The sequence below is a fragment of the Neofelis nebulosa genome, chromosome 4 (assembly GCF_028018385.1).
Source record: "Neofelis nebulosa isolate mNeoNeb1 chromosome 4, mNeoNeb1.pri, whole genome shotgun sequence".
Lineage (NCBI taxonomy): Eukaryota > Metazoa > Chordata > Mammalia > Carnivora > Felidae > Neofelis > Neofelis nebulosa.
Window position 1 is genome coordinate 27,591,051 of NC_080785.1, and position 9,754 is coordinate 27,600,804.

The 9,754-nt window shown below is 38.6% G+C and overlaps 1 pseudogene; it reads left to right on the plus strand.

Moving 5' to 3' along the window:
• Positions 1–439: 439 nt before the first annotated feature.
• Positions 440–6,704, plus strand: LOC131508531 (developmentally-regulated GTP-binding protein 1-like; annotated as a pseudogene).
• The last annotated feature ends 3,050 nt before the right edge of the window (positions 6,705–9,754 follow it).

Consider the following 9,754-nt stretch of genomic DNA (forward strand, 5'->3'; position numbering starts at 1 on the left):
TCTTTTTTTTTTTTTAATGAACAGCTATTGAGCCAGGTTCCTCTATATTTTGTACTTCATCAGTTAACTAATTTAAGTCCAAACTTGTTCCATCTTTATTTAACAAATGATCGATATCCACTTTAAGAAAAATTAGAAAATATAGCAAGTAAGCAAGATGAGTAAGAATAAAAATTAAGTATAAATCATCCCTTCATTCCAAACATTTGAAGAAAACCAGCATTTCCATTTTGGTAAATATCTTACCAACCTCTTCTATGCATACATATGCTGGTTGAATATTTATGTGCATTTTTTGCACATGCATACAAAATGTAATTATATATATATATATATTCTTATGATCTTATGAACTTTTTCCAAGTTGCAACTTTGTAAATATCTTTAAATTTTTAAGACAGTTATTCCTGTATACTTTCATGTGAAATGGCTTCACAATATGCAGGTTTTAGATGTAACAATACTGTCCAAGGTACGATAGCCATGTAACAAACCAGTTCAAAATGAAGTGACTGTAGACAATTGTTCTTTTGCTCACATATCTGCAGTTTGAAAGAGCTCAGCCGACTTCTCTCTTTCTCTGCTCTGAATCAGCTGTAGTGGCTCAAAGGCTGGAGGCTGGTTTCATCTGAAATCTCATTCCCTTACATGAACACTAGATGCCACTAGAATGCCCACAGGTGACCTTGCCCTAGAGGTGGGGCTTCCTCACAATATGGAAACAAATGGACTGGGTTTTGAGGAAGAAAATTCCAAAAGAGAGCCAGATACTGCCTTTAAACATCACTTTCATCATATTCTATTCAGTGAGAGAGCCACAAAGTCCTACCTAGGTTCAGGGCAAGGCAAAACAGATTCAAACTGTAAATGGGGGAGAGACAAGGTTAAGGAAGAGCGAACGGGACTGGAATTTTGTTGTTGTTGTTTAAATAGACTTCACACCCAGCATGAAGATCAACACAGGGCTTGAATTCATGACCCTGAGATCAAGACCTGAGGTGAGATCAAGAGTTGGTCACTTAACTGAGCGAGCCACCCAGGCGCCCCTGGACTGGGAATATTTTTTGAAAATATTTTGGGAAATTACTGTTGCCACAGCCATAATTCATGTAACCTACTTAATACTGTTTAAAATTGCCACTGTTATAAAAAATGCTGCAGAGACATTTCTCAAATATACATTTGTGAGTATTTACATAATCATTTCCCTAGGATACATTTTGAGAACAGTGATTACTGGGTCAAAGTTTACCCATAATTTTTTTTTTAATTTTTATTTTTTAAAGTTTATTTGTTTATTTTAAGAGACAGAGAGAGCACGTGCACAAGCAGGGTAGGGGCAGAGAGAGAGAGAATCCCAAGCAGGCTCTGTGCTGATAGCACGTGGGGTTCAGTCTCACAAACAATGAGATCACAACCTGTGCCGAAATTAGAGTCCGATGCTCAACCAAGCCACCCAGGTGCCCCAAGTTTAGCCCCATTTTTAAGGCTTTTGGTAGATATTGGCAAACTGCCATTTAGAAACGTGATGGCAATTTTTGACCCTGATCACCAGTCTATGAATAGAAAAGCCTATTTCCTAACTCCAGCCTTAAAGACTGGGTATTATCAGACTTCTTAATACTAGCCAGTGCTATATTATTGCTATTTAAACTTGAACTTCTTTGACCAATAGTACATTTGAACATTTTATATGTCTACTGATTATTTGTATTTCTTCTTAGACATTGCTTTTTTCTTGGCCTTTGATCACTTTTCTTTTGATCTCTCTTAGAAGTTTTTAGAGTTTTGCATATTAAGTACATTAAACCTTGTCATATATATTGCCATGCTTTTACCAATTTGTTATTCGCCTTTTATACTCTACATAAAGTTCCTATATTTTCCTGTACTCAGAAGAATATTCATTTCTTAATAATGGTTTGAGGCCTTCTTCAAGACTTACATTACATAAAAATTAACCTAAATTTTCTTCCAATACTTTTTTTTAAGATTTAACTTTTATGTAAACTCTTTTTTTTTTTTTAACATTTATTTATTTTTGAGACAGAGAGAGACAGAGCATGAACGGGGGAGAGGCAGAGAGAGAGGGAGACACAGAATCTAAAACAGGCTCCAGGCTCTGAGCAGTCAGCACAGAGCCCGACGCGGGGCTCGAACTCACATACCGCGAGATCGTGACCTGAGCTGAAGTCGGACGCTCAACCAACTGAGCCACCCAGGCGCCCCTGTAAACTCTTTAATAAATCTGAAATTTTGGTATATGGAAAGAAATAGAAAATACATTTATTTTTTTCTAAATAATTGTCTTTTTTCTTTAAAAGCATGTGTTTAAGAATTCATTTTTTTCTATTATTTTAGAGGTCACCTTTATCACAAACCAAATACTTACACCACTTCATAATTTTTAAATTTTCTATATGGTTACATTTATCTGTCAATTCCAACTCGTTTGTCTAGCAAGTTATTCTACTTATTCCTCAATGTATTCTTATTACACTATTACAGACACTGATGCTTTATGGATAATGATATATAAACCTTCTTGTTTCTTAAAGCCATTTGAAAATCTGATGGAAGTTTTGGACTCTCTACCCAAAAAAAGATTTTCTCTGCCTAGTAAAGTTCTCTACCATGACATCGTTTTCATCAATTTCCTACAATTGCCCATCTCTGAGACCCATGAAAGAATTCTTCTTTGCACATCTCTTATTAATTTAAATCCTGAGTATTTTATTATTTAGACTGTTATTGTGAATGAGCTCTCTTTTCCATTTAATTTTCTGTTATTTTAGTTTGTTTATAACATATAGGAAAGCCGTTGATTTTTTTAAACAATTCTTTTTTTATCCATCTACCTTTTTGAATTCTTTCAATTTCAAATTTAAATGTTTTCATTTTGAATGAAGAAGTCATGGGGATGAAAGCTAAACTAAGGGGTACAGTCAATGGTATTGTGACAGTGTCGTATGGTAGCTATCCTTGTGGTGAGCACAACACAACATATAGGGTTCCCAAATCACTATGTTATACACCTGAAACTAATGGAACATTGTCAGCTAAACTTAAATAAAATAAAATGAAAATGAATGTTTTAATTCTTTTCTGTGTTCTATGTAGACAATCAAATCATCTGCACTGAGTATAACATTGCCTTCTGTTTTCTGGTATTTAAATATGATATATATCATGTTAGAGTATTTAAAACATACGTCCTGGTTAGAATATCTAAATGCTAAACAATAATGGAGATAATATACTCTTATTATTGTTCATTTTTAATGCATAAGTTAATGGGAATGCAACTAGCTTTACCTGGCTACATGTGCAAGATAAAACCTCCTTACTATATTTAGTTTCTTTCTGTTTTTCGTAAGTTTTTGTTCTATTCCCAGTTTATTAGCCATACATGTCTTTTCAAACTTTTTTTGAGATATAACCAGTTATAAAATTCACCCTTTCAAAGTGTACACTTAGTAGGCCTTAGTATATTCACAAAATATGCAACCATTACCCTTAATTAATTCCAAAACATTTCATCACTCCAAAAAGAAACAATTCATTAGTAATCACTCCCTTTCCCCACTTCCCCCAGGCCCTAGCAACCATCAATCTACTTTCTGTCTCTATGAATTCATCTATTTTGGACATTTCACATAAATACTTTCTTATTGAATTGAGCCCATTATTTCCAAGTCATAGAGATACTTCTGAATTCTGATTCTATTCCAGATTACATGAGCTATTAATTGTGAACTGCTAGATGAATGTTGATTAGTTTTATGTATTTCTCTGTGTTCTAAGTCATTAATACATTTCAAACAGAAATGTGCCAATTATTTTTGCAACTTCCATGTAGGAATCTTCGGTTACATTGTTATAACAAGCTAAAAGCTTACTCATCTCTAGAATCATTTGTCTGCAGGTCTCTATTTTGCCTCCAAGCATGTCCTAAAAAACTGTAAGTGATTAGCTAAGAACATGTTGTTTCTGGTATACCAGCCAAACCCTGCCAAATCCTGAAATTAAGGTTTTTTCAACAAAGTTTATTCTAGATCACCACATAGTAACTCTTACTAATCAATACACCCTTTTCTCTCTGTGAATAAATCATCCCTTTCATAACAAAATTCAGACTCTTCTCTAGTATCAACTACAGATCGAATGACCCACAATTTTCAGATAAAACCTTTAAAAAAAAAACAAAATTGTTAGTTTTTTCCTACTCTAAATTCTGTAACCTCTCCTTTTTTCTATAATGTCTCAAAAATCACAACTAATGTGGCAATTGCTAAATCACCATTTTGGCGTCCACTTTCTCATACACTAGAGCCTAGGTGGAGAAGGGGTGAAAGGGACAACAGCATAATTCACAGCACTCTGCCAAGTTGCTATTAATTATTATAATCAACTATTCAATTCATCATTCCTCACCTGCAAACATTTGATCGATATAAATTATCATGAGAGATGAAGAGTCATGAACTCTGACAAGTATGGCATGGAGAATGGCCATACCATACCAAGAAGTGGTCCCATGGAGCATTCAAGGTCTTCCAAGCCCTGTCCCCGCAGAGTCCAGTGACCTACCTTGAGGTAGGGTGAGTCCTGGCCACCAGTCCCGGCAGAGTGGGAGGGTTGGAGGCTGTTCTGTCCACCCAAGGTCCTTTCACTGTTCAGCTACCCCCACCCCCACAAACCACCCCCTCCCCCCCCCCCCCCGTGTTATTAGCTCCACCTGGGCATGAAGACAGAGATGGCTTCCCACCAGGGTGGAGCTGCAGCTTCCCATCTATTAGAATCAGCTCTTTCTAATAATACCCTCTTGTAAAAGAGCTTGACGTCCCCAACCCACCAGAGCTCTGGCGTACTGCAGATGTGTATGTACACATATGTATACTAGTAGAGAACCAAAACAAAAATGGACTCACATATATTGAAGACAAAATGGAACTGGGCTGTATAGTCTCATTAAAGAAAAACAAAACAGACTTACCTAAGTTACAGAAATTTACAGCTCTTCTTAGAAATCAGCAAAGGATGCCAGCCAATCCCCCAACACCACGTCTGTTGACATCATCTTTGGACTTCCTTGTTGCATTGACTCCACTACCCTAATCCAAATAAGGAAGAAAACCATCAGGCAATCATTCTGAAAAAGCCAAATATACTCTGCATTTTGCCTTATTAAAACCCTTTAGTCTGTGAGCAACTCGGAACTCATACCTCTGGTAGCCTTCAGTTTCCCAGTTTGCAGGTCAAAACTGTTGCAATAAACTTGTCTTTCTGCTTTGTTTTATTCAGTATGCAGAGTTTGGCCACCTGTGTGCACCTAGGGGCCAGCACAGAGGTACATAGTGAATGACTCATCCCCTTCCCCAATAAAGAAATGACACCCACACAACAAAAACTTTAAAAAATGGGGAGTTGGCTGGGGGGAGAGGAGAATGCTTCACGCTGTGTGGCTCCGTAAGCCTCACAGGTAGAACTCTCTCTAGAAGTAGGAAGTACTCGCCTATGCGCAGGTACTGCATTAACACCTGATGGGTGTGGCTGCTCTGCACCAGGTGTTTGACGGGAAGTAGGATAGAGACCACCGCCTCCCCTGGGATTTGCCACCAGGAGCAGCACCTGAATCAAGATCACGGATCTTGAAGCCAAGATGGCTTACATTCAAGAAAAACAAGGCCACAATACACTGCCTATGCCTGATGAAGTCTTGTCTTTCTAAGCTTCAGAGAATACATTACTTCAAAAGCTCGAGATAGCGGGCTGGGAGAAGATGTTGATGTGGCCAAGATTAAGTGATGCTCAAATTGGGTTTGTAGATTTTCTATCCTAGGAGAAGCCAACACTACTTACATTACAAATGACAGCCTGAATTCACTACTCTCACCACCTATAGTTCCTGGTGTCATCAGATACAAAGGTGCCAAGATCCAGCTCCTGAATCTCCCAGTTATCAGTGAGGGTACCAAGAATGGGGAAAAGTAGAGGAAGTCATTGCAGTGGCCTGAGCAAATAACTTGATCCTGATTGGTTCCTGGTGTTCTGAAACCGTTGGAACATAAGAAGATAATTGAAAACAAGTTGGAAGGCTTTAGTATTCACTTGAACAACAACCCTGCTTACATTGGCTTTAAAAAGAAGGATAAGGGAGGCATTAATCTCATAGCCACTTGCTCTCAGAGTGAGCTGGATGCTGAAATTGTGAAGAGCATTCTGGTTGAATACAAAATTAATAAGGCCGGTGTGGCTCTGCATAGCGATGCCACAGTAGAGGACCTCGTTGGTGCGGTAGAAGGAAACAGAGTTTATATCTGCTGTATCTATGCGTCAAATAAGATTGATCAGGTCTCCATTGAAGAATCGGGTATCATCTATAAGGTGCCTCACTGTGCATCCATCTCTGCCCATCGCTGATGCAATTTTGGCAACCTGTTGGAAAATATCTGGTACTAAGAAAAACTAGTGAGGATTTACACCAAACCCATAGCCCAGTTGCCCGGTTACATATCTCCAGTGGTGCTGCCTTCCCCCAGGATCACGTGGGAGATTTCTACATGAATAATCACAAAAGCCTTATCAAAGAATTTAAATATCTTTTGGTCTGGGGGGGTCTCTCTGTGAAACACAATTCTCAAAAAGTGGGATAATACCATACATTGGAGAATGAGAATGCCATTCAGGTTGTGAAGAATTGAACCCTTCTCCTTTCCCCATCCGCCAGGCCAAGCACAGCAGCTTTCCCCATGACTAAGCATTCTACTCCAGGTCTCTTCTGGCTTTGGCAGCCACAAGGAAGATGGGGGCACCCACAAGAAACTTCACTTGTTTTGGGGGCACCTGGGTGGCTCAGTCAGTTAAGTATCTGGTTCTTGTTTTCTGCTCAGGTCATGATCTCACGTTTGTGAGATCGAGCCTTGCATCGGGCTCCATGCTGACAGCCTGGAGCCTGCTTGAGATTCTCTATCCCTCTCTCTCTGCCCATCTCCCCCTTGTGCTCTCTCTCTCTCAAAATAAATAAATAAACTTTAAAAAAAGAGAAAACTTGTTTTATCTTAGTGTTATTAACTGCATAAAGGACCTGGTAGAGGGGGAAAAAGCCACACTGGGTGAGGATTTCACAAATATCTACCTGGGGATTCATAATTAAGGCAGTCATTGGGTCATAAACATTTTTGAAATCTTGTTCAGGGCATGTGTATGCAAATCTGAAATATGTAAACAAGGACACCTATACCTGAGGTGAGGTTAATGAATGTTTAATGAATTCATGAGTGACATAAGCTTTCAGCGACAGTGTTCATTTTGATTTTAGTGCAAAGAGGACACATCGGTAATTACTTATTTAAAATTTTACCTTTCATCATTTGATTAATGGGAAATAAAGACAGATCTCAATATGTTCTGTTGCTGAAGAAAATGACAAAATATTATAACCACCAAAGGGGGAAAAATGTTGTGGAAGTCCATATAACAGCAACTTTGTTTCTTCTAACTATGTTTATAGAAATATGTTAAGTATAAGCTTTTTGGCAATCCAAATATTTCATGTTTGATCTGTGAATATGATGGGTAGGAACTGTTACAAAACAGAAGAAAAGGTGAGTCCTTAAAATATTCATTTCTAGAATGTGTTCATGACCTTTTGTGCCTTGTGCCACATAATGATTTATTCATAGAGCATTGATAACAAGTGTGACATAGTCTAATACACAGTGGACCAAATCATTGAGCTGGGATATGGAAGATTGTAATTCTCATCTTAGCTCTCATTACCTGTGTGACCCTGGCCAATTCATTCACTCGTGCACTCAACATTTCAGAAAACTTCTTGCATGTGCTATGAACTCTACTAAGCAATAGGATGTAGCGGTTAACACAACTGCCCTGACTTCATAAAGCTTACATTCCAGTCATTTAACCTCTATTCAAGTCAAGACACATAATTCCTTTAGTCTCAAGTGTCCTTGTTTGTGAACTAAAACAATTGGATACTTATAATATCCTATCAAATGCTCCTGAACCTCCATCAATCAAATATGTGCTTTCAGTCATGTTTTCTGTAATGATTGCAGGTCGTCCTGAGTTATGCACACCAGGTTGCAAGATCCCTATGGGGCCACTAGCAACTGTCCCTTGAGCCAGTTGGTATTTTTGCCAGTTGGTATTGGACATATCATATGTCCATATGGACATATGATATGTCCAATGCCATCACAATACTTGCTAAACAATGCAGGTATGCATCCCATAGTCACGAGATTTTATGTTCCGTTCCATAACCCAGAGCCTTCCAACCAGCGCAAACGGGATACGGGGTCTGAGCAGAGAGCAATTCTCTTCAGTGTCAAGTGATCTAACAAAGTATGGTAGGCTGGTGCTTGTGATCTCCTAAGGCAAGCAGCCTTATCTGTTGCCTTTCATGTACTGTATTCATGTATCATTTTTAGATGTGTCATGATGTAAAAGATTTTGAGAAGTATTACTCTAACCGAGTTATAAAACAAAAATGCAAATTACAATGAAGGTAAAGACATCAAAGGCAGAAGATATTTAGGAAAAGGTCACAGCCAGGGTCACCAAAACTAATTTAATATTATCTGTATAAAATTGGAACCAACAAATCTCAGGCTATTTCCAAGAGTTTAAAACTATGCATGAATATGACATTGAATCTAAAGTGAAGGAGTGAGTGGGCATCTTTTGTCAAGAGTCTCAAAGAAAGCTACAAATTCATGATTTCAGTTTATGAGGCTGTAACCCCTTCCTCTCTATTTCATATATTTATAAATATCATTCTCTAAAGGGGCTATAAAATAGCCTCCATATTTGTAAAGTGAAATAACATATAGTATCAGTTCTAAATTCCACTGGTTATGTCCATGAAACCCCAAGAAATAATTATTTTTAAAGTGCCCTTCCTCTCACACAGCCACTGCCTTAAATCCACCTTTCAAGTCTATCAGCTGATCCACCTGTCCATTGTCTCCAGGGTGTTTCCCTGTTTTCTGCAAGACATTTTAAAGGCTCCCCTTTGTCTGTATAAATGATTCCCACAGAAGGCGGAATGCACAGGACACTATAATCTCTAATTATTTCAGGAGGGATTTGTATGTTTTTCAAGTGGATTTTCTTTAAAAGTGAGTAGCAGTGATCAGCTGAATGATATGGCAAACAGTCTTTCTTTTTAACATTTTTTTTTAATGTTTATTTATTTTTGACAGAGAGAGAGACAGAGCATGAGCAGGGGAGGGGCAGAGAGAGGAGGAGACACAGAACCCGAAGCAGGCTCTAGGCTCTGAGCTGTCAGCACAGAGCCCGAAGCGCGGCTTGAACTCACAAACTGCAAGATCATGACCCGAACCAAAGTCGGACGCTCAACCGACTGAGCCACCCAGGCACCCCAAACACAGCCTTTGATCTGAATTCAGCCTTTCTCTTTAGTCTCATCTCTTACCATCCCTCTTTCAAACAATTCTAAACTGTTTACAGTCCCCCCCCCCCCCAAATATTGATGCATCAAATACTAATGCATCTGAAAATGCCTTTCTTTTGCCTATTAACATCCCACATCTCAGGGCACCTGGGTGGCTCAGTCAGTTAAGCGTCTGACTCTTGATTTCAGCTCAGATCATGATCTCATGTTTCGTGAGATCAAGCCCCACATCGGGCTCCGTGCTGACAGCTTAGAGCCTGCTTGGGATTCTCTCTCTGTCTCTCTCTGTCCCTCTCCCTCTCACTCTCTCTC